Source organism: Lepidochelys kempii, chromosome 7, assembly GCF_965140285.1.
Source record: "Lepidochelys kempii isolate rLepKem1 chromosome 7, rLepKem1.hap1, whole genome shotgun sequence".
NCBI lineage: Eukaryota > Metazoa > Chordata > Testudines > Cheloniidae > Lepidochelys > Lepidochelys kempii.
In genome coordinates, this window is record NC_136386.1 from 5680309 (window position 1) to 5700371 (window position 20063).

General features: G+C 37.0%; 1 protein-coding gene across 5 annotated transcripts in view; it reads left to right on the forward strand.

Annotated features, from left to right (window-relative positions):
- The first annotated feature begins 225 nt into the window (after positions 1-225).
- ATXN7 (ataxin 7) overlaps positions 226-20063 on the forward strand; it is a 127485-nt gene continuing 107647 nt past the window's right edge. For all 5 annotated transcript variants that reach the window (XM_073350988.2, XM_073350990.2, XM_073350986.2 and 2 more), the window contains exon 1: positions 226-345. The gene's annotated coding sequence lies outside the window, so the exon portion shown is untranslated. The remainder of the gene's footprint in view (positions 346-20063) is intronic.

Genomic DNA, 20063 nt, shown 5'->3' on the forward strand with positions numbered 1-20063 from the left:
GTTCGACCTCTAGCTCTATTCTTAAATGAGGCTAAGGTTTAGGTCTGTTGCTGTTTATTGAATCCCCATCATAAATTGTATCAATACATCTACACCATCAATGGCTTTTGTTTAATAAAAATACAGGATTTTAAATGCTATTTAAATTGGTTTAACTACTTTATAGATTTTTAAGGCTAGATGAGAACATTATGATGATCTAATCTGATCTCCCGCATAACACAGGCCAAGTGACTCCTGTCTCGGGTTCCTATCTTCTGGTTGACTAGAGTATGTCTTTTTTAGAAAGATATCCAGTTTCTGGATTTAAAGACTTCAAGTGATGGAGATCCACTACATCCTTTGGTAAGTTGTACTAATGGTTAATTACTCTCACTGTTAAAAAAAAAAAAAAAAAATTCACCTTATTTCCAGTCTGAATTTGTCTAGTTTCAGCTTTCATCCATTGGATCTTGTCTGATAGATTAAAGAACTTCTTGCTAAATGAAATCTCCTCCCCGGGTACTAATAAACTGTGGTACTAATAAACAGTGATCAAGATACTTCTAAACTTTCTGTTTGATAAGCTGAAGATTGAGTTTCTTAGGTCTCTGAAAGGTAGGATTTCAAAATTCATGTAATTCTTGTAGCTCTTTTCTGAAACATTTTCAATTTTCCAACATCTTTTTTTGAAATGAAGACTCCAGAACTGGATAGAGTAATAGTGGTCTCACCAATGCTCTTTACAGAGACAATACCATATATCTATTCCTACTTGATATTTCCCATTTTATACATCCAAAGATTGCATTACCCTTTTTAGCCACAGCCTTGCCCAGGGCACTCCTGTTCACTTGGTTATCCAGCATGATCCCTTTTTAGAATCACTGTTTTCCAGAATAGAGTCCTTCATCCTGAAAGTGTGACCTACATTCTTTGTTCCTGTGTTTTATGATTTACTTTTGGCTGTATTAAAATATATGTTGTTTGAATGAGCCAAGTTTACCATGTGGTCCAGATGACTCTCTAGAACTGACTTGTCCTTATCATTATTTATCACTCCACTATTCTTTGTGTCCTCAGGAAACTCGACCAGTACTGATTTTATATTTTTCTTCCAACTTATTGATAAAGATGCCAAACAGTAGTAGGGCAAGAACACATTGTTGCAGGACACAACTAGAATCACACTACTTCAGTTATGATTCCTCATTAATAATTTCTTAGAGAAATCTAATTCATTGGTTGCAAGTAGGGCTGATTTAAAAAAAAAACCACAATTAATCGCGTGATTAATTGTGCTGTTAAACAATAATAGAATACCATTAATTTAAATATTGTCTACATTTTCAAATATATTGATTTCAATTACAACACAGAATACAAAGTGTACAGTGCTCACTTTATATTATTATTTTATTACAAATATTTGCACTGTAAAAACGATAAACAAAATTGTATTTTTCAATTCATCTCATTCAAATACTGTAGTGCAATCTCTTTATCATGAAAGTTAAACTTACAAATGTAGAATTATGTACAAAAAACCTGCATTCAAAAACAAAACAGTGTAAAACTTTAGAGCGTACAAGTCCACTCAGTCCTACTTCTTGTTTCGCCAACCACTAAGACAAACAAGTTTGTTTACATTTGCAGGAGGTAATGCTGCCTGCTTCTTGTTTACAGTGTCATCTGAAAGTGAGAACAGGTGTTCTCATGGCACTGTCATAGCCGGCGTCGCAAGATATTTATGTGCCAGATGTGCTAAAGATTCATATGTCTCTTCAACCTCCATTCCAGAGGACATGTGTTCATTCTGATGTCGGGTTCTGCTCGATAACTATTCAGAATAGTGCAGACCAATGCATGTTCATTTTCATCATCTGAGTCAGATGCCAACAGCAGATGACTGATTTTCTTTTTTGGCTGTTCGGGTTCTGTAGTTTCTGCATCGGAGTGTTGCTCTTTTTAAGACATCTGAAAGCATTCTTCACACCTCGACCCTCTCAGATTTTGGAAGGCACTTCAGATTCTTAAACCTTGGGTCGAGTGCTGTATCTGTCTTTAGAAATCTCACATTGGTACCTTCTTTGCATTTTGTCAAAGCTATGCTCTTAAAACAATGTGCTGGGTCATTATCTGAGACTTCCATAACATGGAAATATATGATAGAATGCGGGTAAAACAGAAGGAGGCATACAATTCTCTCCCAAGGAGTTCAGTCACAAATTTAATTAATGCATTATTTTTTTAACGAGCGTCATCAGCATGGAAGCATGTCCTCTGGGATGGTGGCCGAAGCATGAAGGGGCATACGAATGTTTAGCATATCTGGCACATAAATACCTTGCAATGCTGGCTACAAAAGTGCCATGCAAATGCCTGTTCTTACTGTCAGGTGACGTTGTAAATAAGAAGCGGGCAACGTTATCTCCTGTAAATGTAAATGAAGTTGTTTGTCTTAATGATTGGACAAGAAGTAGGACTAAGTGGACTTGTAGGCTCTAAAGTTTTACATTGTTTTGTTTTTGAGAGCAGTTATGTAACAAAAAAAAATCTACATTTGTAAGTTGCACTTTCACGATAAAGTGATTGCACTACAGTACTTGAATGAGATGAATTGAAAAATACTATTGTTTGTTGTTTTTACAGTGCAAATACTTGTAATAAAAATAATATAAAGTGAGCACTGTACACTTTGTATTCTGTGTTGTAGCTGAAGTCTATATATCTGAAAATGTAGAAAAATATCCAAAAATATTTAATAAATGTCAATTGGTAATCTATTGTTTAACAGTGTGATTAAAACCATGATTAATCACGATTACTTTTTAAAATAGTGATTAATTTTTTTGAGTTAACTAGGATTAGTCGACAGCCCTAGTTGCATGTTATCTAGTCCTATATATTTAACAATCAGATGCCATTTAAAAATTCTCCCTAGTCACTGATGTAATAGAAAGTATTTTGTTATCATTGTAAGTTATGAAAACCTCATCCAGCTTCTTTTGAAATAGAGAACAAAATATTTTGAACACTTCTGCTTTTTGTGCATTATTATTGACAATTTTTAGCATGAATTGATGTACATAACACATGATTTTATATGATCATGGAATGAGAAAAAGAAAAGCAGGTCCCACAGGTGTGATCATTGTAAATGCTTCAAGGGAAAAACACTTCAAGAATACCAAAGATAAAGCTAACATTTATTAAAACAAATACTTAAGAAATCCTGCAAAACAGGTAAAGCAACTCTAACAGCACAATTACATCCATAAAGGAAAAAGAAAAGGAGGACTTGTGGCACCTTAGAGACTAGCAAATTTATTTGAGCATAAGCTTTTGTGAGCTAGAGCTCTCTTCATCGGATGCACTCAGTGGAAAATACAGTGGGGAGATTTATGTACATAGAGAACATGAAACAATGGGTGTTACCATACACACTGTAACCAGAGTGATCACTTAAGGTGAGCTATTACGAGCAGGAGAGCGGGGGGGGGGGGGTAGGAAACGACCTTTTGTAGTGTTAATCAAGGTGGGCCATTTCCAGCAGTTGACAAGAACCAAGAACGTCTGAGGAACAGGGGAGGGTGTGAGGGGGGGATAAACATGTGGAAATAGTTTTACTTTGTGTAATGACCCATCCACTCCCAGTCTCTATTCAAATCTAAGTTAATTGTATCCAGTTTGCAAATTAATTCCAATTCAGCAGTCTCTCGTTGGAGTCTGTTTTTGAAGTTTTTTTTTGTTGAAGTATTGCCACTTTTAGGTCTGTAATTGAGTGACCAGAGAGATTGAAGTGTTCTCCGACTGGTTTTTGAATATTATAATTCTTGACGTCTGATTTGTGTCCATTTATTCTTTTACATAGAGACTGTCCAGTTTGACCAATGTACATGGCAGGGGGCATTGCTGGCACATGATGGCATATATCACATTGGTAGATGTGCAGGTGAATGAGCCTCTGATATTGTGGCTGATGTGATTAGGCCTTATGATGATGTCCCCGAATAGATATATGGGCACAGTTGGCAACGGGCTTTGTTGCAAGGATAGGTTCCTGGGTTAGTGGTTCTGGTGTGTGGTTGCTGGTGAGTATTTGCTTCAGGTTCGGGGGATGCCTGGAAGCAAGGACTGGCCTGTCTCCCAAGATCAGTGAGAGCTGTAGCTCACGAAAGCTTATGCTCAAATAAATTTGTTAGTCTCTAAGGTACCACAAGTACTCCTTTTCTTTTTGCGAATACAGACTAACACGGCTGCTACTCTGAAACCATTCATAAAGGACACGCTCACAAAAGAAACCCCTACAAAATTAGACCCTATACTAGTAGTTGAGTCTTTTCAATAGTATATTAGTATTATAGCTGAACACAGATACCAATGGAACAAAAAGCTCTGTTTGTTAAAATTTTCATGTCTTAAAGACCACAACATAGTAGTGGACAACCATCTGCTATGGAGCATTTTTAGTGATCTTTTATACCACAATATTCCTTAATTTAGGTACCAATTTCCCTGACTTTACATACTTCACAGTCCACCATTTATTAGAAATGGATGGATGCAGTATGGATGTAGATAAGTTTGCTTGCAGGGACTCCGGAATTTGTGCAGGCCTCATGCTGCGTTATTTTTAGAGAATAGGGGCATAAAAGTGAGGGAGAGGGTACAAAGCTTTGCAGTACTATAGGACTACTAATAAAAAATAATAATCCAGTGTTTTATTAACCACGTGGTAGTCAGGTTTTTGGTCTATTATCTGTGTTTCCATGACTGATTAAAAAAATTGAACTTAATATCATGCTTGAAAAATGTCCATTATCAGATAATAATGCAAATCCTACAGAGTTCTGGGCTACAGAGTTGTGCATAGTTAATTGGTCTTCATCTTCATTTCTGACAGAAGCAAATATATCATTACATTTGAAATTTTTGGTAGTAGCATTTTGGCTTAATTAAAATCCTGGAAGCTGTACTTTGTATCCTAAAATATTACCTGCAGATTTTCTAGATATGTGATATTGCCACTGGTCCTTCTCTAATGATGGGTTCATTCAGCTCTTGCATGCCCTTCATAACAACCATATGAACTGAAAGATCCTTCTTTGTTACAACAGGATAAACTGCCCGTGACCGCAGTGTAACTCATATCTTTACCCTTGGTTCTTCTTGAACTCCCTGTCTTGCCTCTGTGGAGCTCAAGAACAAACAGCCCTCTTTTGCTTGGACTCTCCCTTTTTCATTATAATGGTAGGTTGATGCGCTTGATGTCTCGGCTGATGGTGCCATGATAGAGTGGCTACATTACTTACCCAGCATAAGTAACTGCCTGACCATTATTAAGTGAGATTTTCCTTAATAGCACATTGCATATGTGTTTCGTGATCTGCACTGTCTGTCAGTTCATTTGTGGGTGAAGTTTAAAGTGTTTGTTTGGCCTGTAAAATTCTAACTGGTTTATGCCCCAGTGATCTTTGAGATAATCTCTTTCTTTTGTAATTCTGTGGCAGTTGTGATCAGTCATGGTGCTCTAGCCAGTAAGACCATTGATTTACAGGAAGGGGAACTATGGATATGTGTCTTCAGTGTGGGGTCCACAGTTCTGCAATTTACTTCTCCTCCCTGAGTCTCTCAGTTCATGAGTTTGGTGGCCTTCAAGACAGGGGAAGAATCCTTTGTTGGCACTGAGCCAGTTTGTAAATGTTTTTGTCCATTGATAATTCCTAATATATGTACTATATTTAAAATTATGATTATCACATTTAAAATAACTCAATAAATAAGTGTTGATACTGTTGAGGGAATTCTGTGAAAAGTTTTGCAGGTAAAACAGCTGTTTGCCCTTCAGAAGCAGCTGCTGCTTGTGGCTCTGAATGGTGCTTCCATCATGTGGCCAGATTCTTTGACTCAGTATCTGTGTTTAAGAAAGCTGAATCAGAGTTATGGTGTAACTTCTGAGTCAGCTTTTAAACATTTAATAAAATATATATATTTTTAAAAATCTCACAACAGTAAAAGGAAACCCAGAAGATTAAAACAAATCTTTCAGTATAGCAAGGGAAATCCAGATGATGTGGGAGGAGGATGGAATAAAGGCCATCAGAACTATAAGGAAGAAAATATTGAATCTGTGTTAATAAACATGTTTTTAATTTAAAATGGGTTTATCTTTTATTTTGGAATTTTTTATTGGCTTAAGATATTTTTAAATAGAAGTAAAGCACCTTGAGGTCTGCAGTTGAAAAGCACTATATAAGACCTAGATACAATTATTATTAATAAAATAATCTTTTTGTTAATAGTGATGAAGAGTCACTTTACAATTCTCCTAAAACATGACCTGGCATGCCATGCTGCAGTATCTTGACTTCTCAGATTGTTTCAGCATTCAAGCTTCAGCCTAAATAAAGTGAGAGTTGTGGCAGCATCCTAGGATCACACACACAGTTCATGGTTTGCTGCTTTACTCTCTGTGTGGAAATACCTTATTGTAAGGTTCTCCAGTACTGCAGCGAAAATGCTCAGATACCGTGATGACAGCAGCATAAAATCCTAAAATACATAGAAACTCCTCAAGCCATGACTTTTCTCTAAGGAGTGGGCCAAAGGTAGAATCTACTTAAATGCCTGCTAAAATATCACTCTTATACCTATGTTAATAGCAAATGGATTAACCCGGTATTTAAAAAGCATTGAATATTGACAGACCAGGAGAAGGTAATTTGGTTTTTCTCAGAGGACATATAAGGCCAGTTCAATTATGCTTGTGAAGGGAGATGTAAATTACATCAGTTATTTATACTGCAGCAGCTAGATTTCTTGGATCTAAAGGAAAATAAATCCCAGATGAGGGCAGGTGGTGGTTCTGGGTTGTCATATGTGAGGTTTCCATTTGGGTGAAGGGGGATAGCAGTTTTATAGATTCATAGATATTCAGGTTGGAAGGGACCGTTATGATCATCTAGTCTGACCTCCTGCACAATGCAGGACACAGAATCTCACCCACCCACTCCTGTGGTAAACCTCTCACCTATGTCTCAGCTATTGAAGTCCTCAAATCATGGTTTAAAGACTTCAAGATGCAGAGAATCCTCCAGCAAGTGACCCATGCCCCATGCTACAGAGGAAGGGTCTCTTCCAGTCTGCCCTGGAGGAAAATTCCTTCCCAACCCCAAGTATGGCGATCAGCTGAACCCTGAGCATATGGGCAAGATTCACCAGCCAGATACCCAGGAAAGAATTCTCTGTAGTAACTCAGATCCCACCCCATCTAACATCCCATCACAGGCCATTGGGCCTATTCACCATGAATATTTAAAGATCAATTAATTGCCAAAATCATGTTATCCCATCATACCATCTCCTCCATAAACTTATCGAGTTTAATCTTGAAGCCAGATAGGTCTTTTGCCCCCACTGCTTTTAATACCTGGGGGGGCTTCACTGGAATTATACCATCTGGAATATTTTAGCAGAGGTGCTGATCTACATACTTCCTGACCAGTGTTGTCATTGCTGCCTACTTTTGGGGTGATGCTTGCCTCTTACTAACTACTTGTATTCCTTGTCCTCATGTAGGTTGTGGCTATTTTTTGCCACCTCATCTTAGTACCTCGCTCCAGTTTCTGGACTTTGGTGTGAATGTGACCCACAAGATTTTCTCTCACCACATTTGCTCACTTAAGCCCAAACCCTGCAAGCACTTGTGCACATACTGAACTTTGCACATGTGAGTAGTGAATGGGACTACTTACGTGTATAAGGCCCAAATCCACAAAGGGACTTGTGCACCTAAAACCCAGATTTAGGCTCCACTGCAATCATGAAAAACCTTGTTCAGCTGCTGTCTAACCCCATAGGCACCTAAACTCACTTGACACCTACATTTCTGCTGTGATAGTCACTTAGGAGCCTAACTTTCTGTTTCTAGCCATGCATACTCCTGCATCAGGTAGGTGCCCAGACCGCTATCTCACACCAAAGCCCTAGATGATCCTTACATCAGGTGAAGGCAGGGCAACACCTGTCTATCTCGCATGCTCTAAGCACACCTAACTCAGCAGAAAATGGGCTGGGGAGAGGAGGAGGACATCCCTTTATAACTTTTAGCCTAGTATGGTACTCACCTGTGATATGGGAGAGCCCAGTTCAATTCTCCCCTCTACCAGATGGGGAGAAGGGATTTGAACAGGGGTTTCCCACCTTTCAGGTGAGTGCCCCAACCATTGGTCTGTAGAGTTATTCCCATCTCTTTCTGGCCCTGTACCTCTTTAATTATTTAATATGAAGTAAAATGGCTTCAAAATAGGAGAGATTGAGAGAGACTACCAGCAGAATATCCCAGAGCAGGAATATCTGGCTTCACATAGGACAGACGTGGCAGGCCACTAACAATATATATTCCATAGCGGCAAGCTGGCGGTTACGGTTATTAGAGAGAAGTGTGAATGAACTACAGCAGCGCAGTCAATATAAAGATCAGATTCTGCCCCAAGATACGTGTCTACATCTCTTGGCGACTTTGGTGGATGGTTTTTTACATGCACATCTGAGACCAGAATTTGGTTTTAAAAGTGTAGTCTAATAAGAAATCAAAAACTTAAATAAAAGAGAATCTACTTGGAAAGCTGTAGCTTACGGGTGAAGATAAATAAAACAGAAAAAATTATTGTACAAACTAGCAGAAAAGAAGCCTGACAAAGGATCTTTGTTGTAAAAGTGCATGAGCATGCGAGGACCTAATCTGCAAATTCAATGGCCATGATAGCTAAATGACTAACCATTTGCTAATTGGTTATATATATGTGCCATCATGGTAATTGTTCATACTAGTTAGGCCCCGTTTGGACATACACCTTGAAGATTAAGCCCAGTGTGTCATATTCATCCTTTTTCCTGTATTAAGGGCTTACAGAAGACTTAAGAGCATTTTTGTTATACAAATATTTTAGTAGAGTATGGGTATAAACAAACATTTTGTTTCTTTAAAATGTGAAGTGGAAGAGGCTGAGAACCAGATGTCTGAAAGATCTTTTTGTCCTTAAAGATTGTTTTTGTTTTTAGCTAAATGTTCGTTAGAGAAATAATTGAAGTGATTAAAAAAAAAAAAAAAGAAGGGACAGAAATTTAATTTTAACACTTGAATGAATAAAGGTTGACCTGTAAGAGCTGAAAGTAAAACAAAACTATATTAAGAATGAACACAAGTATGCATCTGTGACTTTGTGGTTTATTTTAAATATTTTCACTTCCATTTCACTCTTACATTGCTTTGGCTGTTATGTTTATTTAATGATTTTTTTATCTTGAAGTCCTGCCTAAAGGTTATGACAATATGTAAAGTTAGGCTAGTGCTGAACAATACAAATAACATGAAATAAATCTGTGCTCTTGCTTCATGAGAATTATTCAAGGTGATGCCATCAACTTGAAATCTAAATATATTTTCTTAAGTAGTTAAAAGTAGTTACAGGCAATATATTTGACACTGAACCCCCCTATCAACTTTATTTATTTAATTTTGGTCTTCCAATTAATTTTCCTATTTAAAAAAAAATCTTCCCCTGTTGCTGTGTGTGAAAGACTCACACAAACAGGCAAAAGTGACTGTACACAAAATGCTGTCAAATGGAAAAAATAGAGAAAATACTTTTTAAATGTTGACGTTAGAAAAATGTTGGTCCCTGATCCTGTAAACACTAATGTGCGCATTTAACCTTACTATGCTGAGAAGTTCCACTGGGACATAGGGAAGTTAAACAAATATATAAGGGATTGCAGGATCAGGGCCTTAGATGTTGCTTGTAACAGTAGTAGGTTTACAAAAAATCAGAAATGTGACTTAGTTGGTGTCCATATAATGGAGAAATTATCAGTGTTTCTATGGATTGTACATTTTGAAATATGTAATGGAGTCCTGTTAATGTCATAATTATGGCAAAAAATATGAAGAGTGGTAGACATGTTTTGTAGAATCAAACTACATTTGCAGAACCCAGACTTGCAACATTTTTCTTAAAATGTGTTGGATATACCATGGAATCTCTTGGACCACAGTTGTGTAAGGAACTTCCTGATTCCTTCACTAACAGGCTACCAAAAGAACACAGTGGTTACAAGTAGGCACACACTGAATTGTCTGTATAGATTTCTGATATAGTGACAATACACACAATGCTCTTCTTAGCCCAATATGAATATCATTCATTGCTTGGGAAGGGATAATAAAAAGCAGCTCTAATTAGTGCAACCCTCCTGTATCTGTTGTTGAGATTGAAGACTGACTATTATGGCCAACAATGAGACCATGGCAGAGTCAAAGACTGAAATGGAGTAATATATTTCAAAGTGTGCAGGAGTCTTTTCAGGTGTCTACAGAAGTAGAAAAATATGTTATTACTCAGTATAGTTAGAGAAGGCTTACTCCTTAGGTAATATTTGTATTACTTAATTGTGCTGGCAGGACTCATGCTCCGCAGTGCTATCATTGTTTTAGGATGAGAAAGCAGAGAAGAGCTGTCTGAAAGTTTGGGATCAGTTCTCCTAAAGTTCACCTGATGGCCAAGTGAAGCAGCCTTCCAGACATTTTTCTTCATAAAAAACAATTTCTAAAGATTTTGTTATACCATGGTTTTCTGTAACCACTGGATCTAAAGATCAAGATTTGAATAATTAACTTAATGTTTGTTTATAAACAAATGAAAATAACTTATTCTAGCTATTACAGTCGTTCATTGCTTTTAAAGTCCTCATAATACACAGTAGCCTATACAGTTATGTTCTGTTGGAGGTTGTGTTTCATAAATATATGTTGAGAGAGAACTCTTCCCTATACTTTTCATAAATAATTTTACAAACTTCTCGTCCTTAAAAAAGATGCATCGGCTTCATTTTATATACACTTTTTTTTCTGATTATGCCTTGCTGCAAATAACTTTGAAGCTTTCAAATTAAGTTTCTTCTTTTACTCTTGGTTACCTTTTCCACTTCATAAACATTTTCTCTGGTTTCTAGTGCCTCACCAGCTCTTCCCTGTGCATCAGCCATCATCATCAGTGATGTCAGCAGGAATGTTCAGTTTTGCTCTAGGGAAACTCCTTTTTATATTTGCATAATGACAAAATTTTCTATTATCTTGGCTAGAAAACTGCTGATTTTTTTAAGTGATAGAAATATGGTATGGTTTTGATTACTTTTGCATGTAAATGTAGAACATTGTTGGGAGAATGGACCCCATAAAATTGGGACATTTTTTCTATCTAGATTATATCAATGTTAAGATTGGTCTGGTTTTGAATTTAATATGTTGGTAGCATCCCTGATGAACTTTTAAAACCTTCTTAGACAAAGAATTATACATATGTAACTGTTCTCATATTTACAACTTCTAATAAATCTGAGTGAGATAGGTGTTTCTCAGGTTTTCTCTCCAAAGCCTTTAGTGGCATTAGACTGCAACTGAAAGGTAAACATCATTAGAAGGATGCCCTATATTTAGCAGGCTTGTACCCACTGTCTCATTTCCACTCTTGTGAAACTGACTGGCCAGATTGCCCTGCCTCTTCAAGATTTGGTATCAAATATTAATTAGCTGCAGGCATGTAGGGCAAGTATCTGTGTGCATTGACAGAGCTGAGGAAACAAAGTTTTGTTTTATTATTATTGGTTAATATTTATATTGCAGTAACTCCCAAAGGCCCCAATCAGGGTAGAAGCTCCATTGTGCTAGGTGTTGTACAAACATATAAATAGAAACAGTTTCTGGCCCAAGGAGCTTATGGTCTAAAAATAAATGAAAAGGTGAAGGTCCCAGTCCTGTAAACTCATCTCTGCATGTGAATCACTGTGCAGCACTCGTACCGTTTTGTATGATTACAGAGCTCTGCCTTTGTGGAGCAGCTTGCAGGATAAGGGCCAAAGGGAATGGAAAAAGGGAAACCATATACAAGCAAAGTGATCAGAGTGATGTTTCCACACAACACTAGTTTTATTTTTTTTCTTTAGGAGAAAAATACCTATTATAAATTCCTATTTTTTGTTGCTATATCACATACCTAATCTCCACTGCCTCTATTTTTATTGTTAATCCTAGGCTAGTGTTCCTTGTTTTGTATTTTAACCTTTTCCTTGTCTTTTTTAAATTTTTGTGTGGGAGGCAGTGTTCTGGCACTGCCATTGGCCTGCTGCAGATCACGTCACCTTTTGTGCTTTTGGTTTTCTATCTGTAAAATGGATATATATGCCTTTTATGTATACATTTATATTTAACCTTTGCTTGTATTGTTTTTAAAGTTATTATCTCTTGGCTTTTTACATTTTTCTGGTTTTTATACTTAATCATGGATTTCCATGTTTGCTTTTGAAAATTATTTTATCCCATATTTCCATTTTTAATTATTTATACACTTGCCTTTCCATTTTTTTAAAATAAACTTTGCTCCAGATCCTTACGACTGTTTGTTTTGTGCCTAGCACAGATCTGGGAGATTGGGGATATACAGAGGGCTGTAAGTCACATCTACACCTTGACACACCAGGCTGATCTTAGGTTGCAACAGTGTGGCTTTCATTTGCTTCATCTGGAAGTTATGGCAGACAATGTTCAGCTGATTGTAGCAGTTCTATGGCTGCGCTCTCTTCTTTTTGACCATCCCCCTGTGCTGGATGGAGGACCTGAGGGATAGCCACTATGTTGGCTCTGTCACATGGTTTTATCCTGATACTCTGCTGTTATTTTATATCAAATATTTCTGGTATGAAAATGATTTTATTTATGGATTCTCAAAAATACAGTGCACTGAAAAATTTAAAAGGAGAAAAACAAATTGTGTTTATGGGTGTGTGTGTGTGTGTGTATTGGGGGTAAAGAAGATCATGGGCTAGATTTTAAGAAAAATGTGCTTTGTCTATTCATCCAGGGCCTGGAACTCTCCTAACACCTACATGCCTTAGGACTGTTGGCCTAATACATCCTCTATTACAATTCCTCTGCCTCATTTATGTACTCTCTTCTTGATCTTTGTCTTTTTGCTCCACTTGTTTTCTTTTTTAATGGTGGGGAAATGCCCATGGAGTTGTCCATCATTTCAGGGTAAAATAGAAGAGTGAGTTATGGGGAGGAGGGCAGTGACTGAGGAGACTGATTCCCTTTTTGCCTCCTTGATTCCAGTTGAGTAGAATAACTGCCCATGCTTCAGAAATTTTTACAAGATCAGGGAAGGGGACGAAATGCAACAATTGAATTCTAGCTGTCAGTGGGGGAGGGACCATCAAAGCAACATCAAGAACGATTGTGTTTCCCTAAGCATTTTATTTTTGACACCTAATCCTCTAAATTCTGTGTCCTGTTAAGAGTACCTGCCCTCCTCTTTGTTTAGGTATCACTGCACTCTTTTATATCCAGTTCAATTGTAAAGCTGTCATTTCTGCTTGAGAAACGTACGGGGCTTCATGCAGTGCCTTGTGGGGAAGAACTGTGGTGTAAGTATATTTCTCTGTGAACAATTATTATAGTGGTTGCATGTGTACAGGGGATAGAAATAGTTGATTTCAAAAGACTACAGGTAGATCATTTGGTTCATAAATAGCTAACCGTGTGAACAGTGAGTTTCTTAATCCCATTTAATTCCACTTTATCTGTGAATGTATCAGCCGTTGGCATGTGTTCATTTCTTGGTGGGAGTAACAGTCAGTAGGAAGTGTACTGAATAACACTGAACTGGTATATCTGCTACAACAATGATAAAGCTGTAAAGAAGTTCGCAGTGTTTTTATAATGCTTCATTCCCAGTGTGTTCGACCTTGAACAGAAGAAGAATGAAGAAACTAGTGAACTATTTTCCTCATCGGAGACTAATAGCAGTGATTCTGGTGTTAAGAAATAATTGCACTAGCTGCACAAGGTATTAGCAGGTACTTATACAGTTTGGAAGTATTGTTTGAGTGTATCATTTGCCAAGAATAATTGACATATAATGAAATGAAGTTAAATTTGCAAATTATTATTTTTTTTGAGGAGAGAGATTAACCAGAACTCTCTTCCTCTAATACTTTTCCTGACTAGCCAGTAGTTATTTGATCAATAACAGGATTTTAAATGCCATATTAAATTGCTTCACTAGATTAAGAGTAGCATTTAGAAGTTGGTTATTAAATGTTTATCATGTTTTTGGCCTTTTTGCTGTGATTCAGCAAAGTACTTAAGCATGTGTCTATTGTTAAGCGTGTGAGTAGTCCTATTAACTTCAGGGGGACGACTCACATATTTAAAAACTTTGCTAAACTTTGGCCTTTTGGAATATATTTCATGAAATACAGATACTGAGCTTTTTAAAAACAGATTTGTGGTACTAATTTAATGTCTAATCTCACAAATGTCATAGAATCGTAGGACTGGAAGGGACCTTGAGAGGTCATCTAGTCCATTCCCCTGCATCAGTGTTAAGGTTAAGCATTTCGGCAGTGACACTGCTGTGTTCAGGGGCTTAAAATTTAGCTTTACTAAACTATGAACTAAACATTCATTTAATGAGGAAACTTTTCATTCAAGTTTTTAACATGGCATATATGCGTTCATAAAATGTCATGTACATAAGTTTGACTGGGGGTGTTTGTTTTTGGTTATTTTTGTGTTGTGTTTTGTTTTGTTAGAGTGGACATAACTAGGGAGTTCTTGATCATAGACTCTAAAGTGATACCAAAAAACAAAACCTCTAACAGCTGGATTAATTGAGAAGCATCATAGTAACATTTTAGTTTTCTTCATCTACAACACGTGTTTTACTGAAATGGAATTGTCCCAACCTAAACTATTGGAATGCTGCTATTATGTTGTAAAACTGTATGTTTTCCCCCCTCCCAGTTATGCAATTCCCTGCTTTCTAGTTCTGGGTGTGTGGTTTGCATAATCATAGTGTTGCCAGTTCTCATGATTTTATCATGAGTCTCACAATATTTGGTGTGTTTCTTATAAGCCTAGCTTCTAGGGCCAGGTATATATATATCATTTTACTTTAAAAAGAAGTAAGTTTCTAGCCCTTGTTGTTGCAGAGTAAAGCTTGAAAACATGACCTGACTGCACTTTAAATGCAAAAATATAACTTTTTAAAAGAATTCATGATATTTAAGCCAATCTCTATCATCAATCTATCATTTTGGTGGCATGACTCATGGTTTTAGGGACTGTAATCTTTATATGGTTTTTCTCAGTAACCACTAAGTACTTTATGTGAATTGCTATATTCTGACTGGCAGTCATTAGTCAGTTAGATTGGAGGGATCACTGTAATTTATTTTTTCTCTCTACTCTGATTGGCTCTTGTACTTGGAATTTTTAAGCTGTTGGACAGCAACAAATATACGACTTCAGCTTCTCTCCCTCTAACTGAAGCAGAATCCTGAAACAATAGGAATACCCCAAAAACCAAGCAACCAACCAAACACAAAAGAACATGTGACTATGAATATGAAACAGACAAAAAGAAAAGTGTTTTAATAATGGGCAAAATAATTAAGAAAACCCTGTGAATCATTGCACCCTTTCCCTCTGAGTCAGAAAGGGAAACTTCAGAGTAACTGAAGTAAGTTTGTGTTTACAACAGAAAAATCCTAGCATCTCCTTCCTAAGTCTGTTTACCCAGTTGTTTGAAACTAAAATATAGTATACTTTTTGTGGTGACAAGACTTTTGCTCATCTGGTGAAAGCCAGATAAAGAAGATTTAGACAGAGGGATAATAGGAGTGGAGGAATATATGACTTTAATTTTGTTTTGGAGAGGTATGGGGAATTCATACATTTGGGAAGTATTTCCTTCAACCCTGTCTTTCTCCACATCCAGGGACTTCCCTCTACAGTGTCCTCCTGGTTCTCTCCACATCTCCCTCCAATCCTCTTACAATTAATTCCTTTCCTTCATCTTTGCTTTACTCCCTACTCCAGCTTGTGTCCACCTCCCTTGATTCTACTGCCCTTTCTCTGTTGAGGCATGGTAGGCTGTAAGTCTACCTTCTCCCCTTCACTCCCTGCCCCCACCAAGATGCTCTCTGCCTTCCCACCCAAGCCACCACTGAGTGGTTTCCTGTAACACTGCTATGACAGCAGAGGCAGCAGCACTGGAGGGAGGAAGAGAGCTACTTAGTCCCTACTGGGCAAGGAGGTTTGCAGCCCAAGATATAGCTATTCCCTCATAAACAAGAAAGTTATCCTTGTAATATCTTAGGCTAGGTCTACACTACAAACTTACATCGGTATAACTAGGTTGCTCAGGGGTGTGAAAAGTCCTCAGCGACGCAATGATACCGACCTAACTCTGGGCATAGACAGTACTATGGGAGGGCTTCTGCCATTGACATAGCAACAACCACCTCTCCCAGGCTGACAGGCAAAGCTCTCGTGTTGGTGTAGTAGAGTTACCATTAAAGCAGTACAGCAATGCAGCTGTGATGCATCGTTTTAGCTGTAGACCTGCCCTTAGTGGTCAATACTAGAAGTTAATCTAAACTTTGTATTGATTTGTGGCTTAAAACGACACTTAGCGCCAGCTTCTGCTCTCGTTTACATTGGTGTAAATCCAGAGAAATGTCTTTTGAAGACACTGGATTTACAATGGTGTAAATAAGATCAAAACCTGTCCCTTAGTTTTGATGCATTACAGCAGTTTCTCTTATTACTGTTTATGCGTATTGTAGTAAAGACCACCACTCCAGGGATGAGGGTGGTGGTTGGCACTCTACAGACATGCAGAAAAATGACAGCCAAAGCTCTTGCACTGTAAAGATCCAATTTTATTTTACACCAGTGACTGCATAATAGCAAGCAGCTGACATTGCAACTACAATAGCTTAGCTGAAAGAGAAAAAATGTATTTTAAAAGCAAAGCTATTTTTAGTTACAATAGAATGAAAAAGCATTTAAAACTTTTTCTCTGTCTTCAGTGTAAAACTATCAAACCATTTAAACTGAAAATATCACATTCATTACATCATGTTTTAGTATTAAATGAATGTATATGGCTGATTTAGGAATACTTGACAATAGGGGGGCATTATTTGAATACTGACAGCCTGGTTTTGTACCATTGTTTTCACTGGGTTTTCTGTACTTAAGTTTATTTGTGCTAGTGGGTTTTACTTTAAACAGTATGGGTTTTTTACATGCTTTGGGATAGATTATAAGTGATTAAAATTAGACATAAATTGGTAAAACTGACAGTAGACACTAGGGGAGGATGAGCTGCCACAGTAATTGTTGAAAGAAATTCTAGGCTGGAAAGATTTTTAGCCATAGTCCAACTAACAGGATACATGTGGTACTTAAAATCCTGGCTTTGTGAGAGTTGACAATGATCTAGTACAGTTTTGCATGAAAACTTCACGTACAGTAAAGAACAGGGCTAGGTATTGTTGGAATTTTGCCAGGATTGTGTGTTGGTATGTCAAGAAAGAGCCCCCATTATCTCTTCTGATGGAGGTCTAATTGAATAAAATGAGCTTTCCTATTTCTAGCATCTAACACTGATTCTACATTACATTCTGCTTTGCTTATTGAGGGCACAGGATCATAGAAAAATCTTATTTTTTTCTTATATCATCCCATTTTTTAGCTTTCTATTCAAAATTTACTACTAAGATATTTCACCTCATCTCTTCCCTATTAAGACTCCTTTCAGGGACAAAGATCTCGTTAATGGAGGGTGAGGACAGAAAATGTGTCTCTCTTCTCCATCTCTCCCTTTTGTATTTCTCTGTCTCTAGCCATTGAAAATGTAGGTCAAATTGCATCACCATAAAATAGAACAGTCAGAAAGGTGTTTGAAAAATGCTGACATCCTTAGCCTGGGGTGCATGCCACTGTCCTTTGTTTACATTGAGAACAGTGATGTACCTGTATAAGAACCAACGTCTCTTTTAAGGTTAGTGATATAGCACCTAAATAATAAATCAGTTTTTCAGATGATATTCATCTGAATATCATATTGCTAGTATATTTATATTACTACAAGGTAGTAATTTTAAAATGTACAGATTTTGATCTGCAACAACTTAAAATAGTGATATACCCAGAGAGCTAATTTAAAATCTTAAATTTGTAGTAACCATAACTGTGTACTTTGAATAATCCACTATCTGTCTTTTACATGGAATGGAAGCTCAATACTACATTTTGTAAATTGTCTAATCATATGCTCTCTATTGTCTTGATTAGATATGCCCTCACTTGCAAAGTGTGTGTGTGGTTATGTTTTTAATTTTTTTAAGTACTCCTTGTTTGACATAATGTGCTTTTCTCCTTTTGTTTTTTTAAAATGGTGCATAAAGGTTTGTTGTTTTTTTTTAACATTGATATATGGAAAGTCATGGAATCTAGTAGTGTTTGCCTAACAGTCTTTTGTATAGAATACTTCAGGAGTTGTTGATATAAGAAGTTGTGATCAGCATTGAATATTCGTATAGCATCAAAAATATAAACTATATTTTCACTTTGTTTTTCTGCAGTTATTCACAAATGAAATATTCCATAAAGTATAAAAATATTATTCAGTTGTCTTTATCTGTGCTAGCTGGCTGCTAGTGTTGTTTGTGTGCTGAACCTTCAAATGGTGGCTTAAATAATACCATAAGATACAGTACTTTAGAATATAAAGTAGACTTGCCTGTTTATATGGGGAAACTGCAACCAGATTTTCATTCGCTGTTTCCAAAATGATGATGTATTTTCCTAGTCTGTGTTTTATACTTACTTAAACAGCTGAAGCAAGTATGCAAAGACATCTTATTATAGCATTAACCTTACTGCCTACTGTTGAGTAAGCTCTAGAAATTAAAAGGAAAATTACTGAAGATGAAGCGGAAATCACTGGCAAAACTATATAATTGGCTGTTTGGGCAAAAACAATAAATTTGGACATGTGTACAATAATTATACAAATAAAAACAGCAGACATTCAAGTAAAAATGCTTTACGTGAACTTTACTGTGAATAATTTACTTGATAGGTTTTCATTACCAAAATTTTGAGATAGTTACAAAAAAGATTTTGATGGTCGTCTGTTGACTGTCAGATATTAGTGGCAACAATCTGATTATCTGTAAAGATATTTATGAAAATGTTTAAGAAAAACTTTGATGTATTTTGAGGAAAAATCTTGTACCTTTGCACTGGGAATTCGATTGTGCTTTGTTTGTAACAATACACAGTAAATATCCAAGTTGCAATGGGAAGCACCTTCAGTTAGTATAAATTACAATACTGTGGAATCATGAGCGGCTGAATAAAAGGTAAATCTCAAGATTTTGTCTTACTTTCCATTTGGGGGATCAATTTAAAACATTGTCCTTATATTTTGAGTCCATAATCTGTACGTGTAAAAATGGATATTCTATCTAAGGGGCAGGATAATAAATTGATTTTTTTTGTATTGTTTATATTCCTAATTCCATTTTTGCACCTCTAGAGTTGTGGGGCTGCAGGGTGCTGATTCAGCCTCAAGAGATGCTCTGTCTTACTCTTGGGCTACAGTAGTCCCTAAAGGACCATCCAGCAGCCCTGAATAGCCATAGTTCATTGCACTGTGCTTATAACTCCCTCATCCAACAGCCCTCTTGCCCTGGCACACCCTTAGTCTGTGGGGAGCAGATATGAGAGGGCACTGGTTTAGGGCCATTGTACCAACCCTGCTCTTGGGGACTTTCCAGGTCGGGAGAGCTGGCCTTGTTACACTATTCCTGTGATAGAAAGAGGCCAGAAACAGCCCAGTATTGGGGCCATTTTACTACCCTTATGTCCAAACCCTTCTTCAAGAATCCCTGAGTAAACAGATGGCCATTGCAGTATTCCCTAAAGGTCATCAAACTTGGACATTGGCTAACTGACCAGGGGATCAAGTTCCAGAATGCAGATATGTTTTGTGATGCACGGTTTTGACGATCTTCCAACTGCAGATAAAGGAGGATTGGACAATGGTGTGTTTGTAGGGTCGTTAAGGTAGAGTTATGAGCTGGGTGAAACCTTGTAGTAGGTTGAGTTAAAACCTCATTCAAACTGATACGAGAACTCACCCTTCATGTAAGATAGTTGTAAGAGA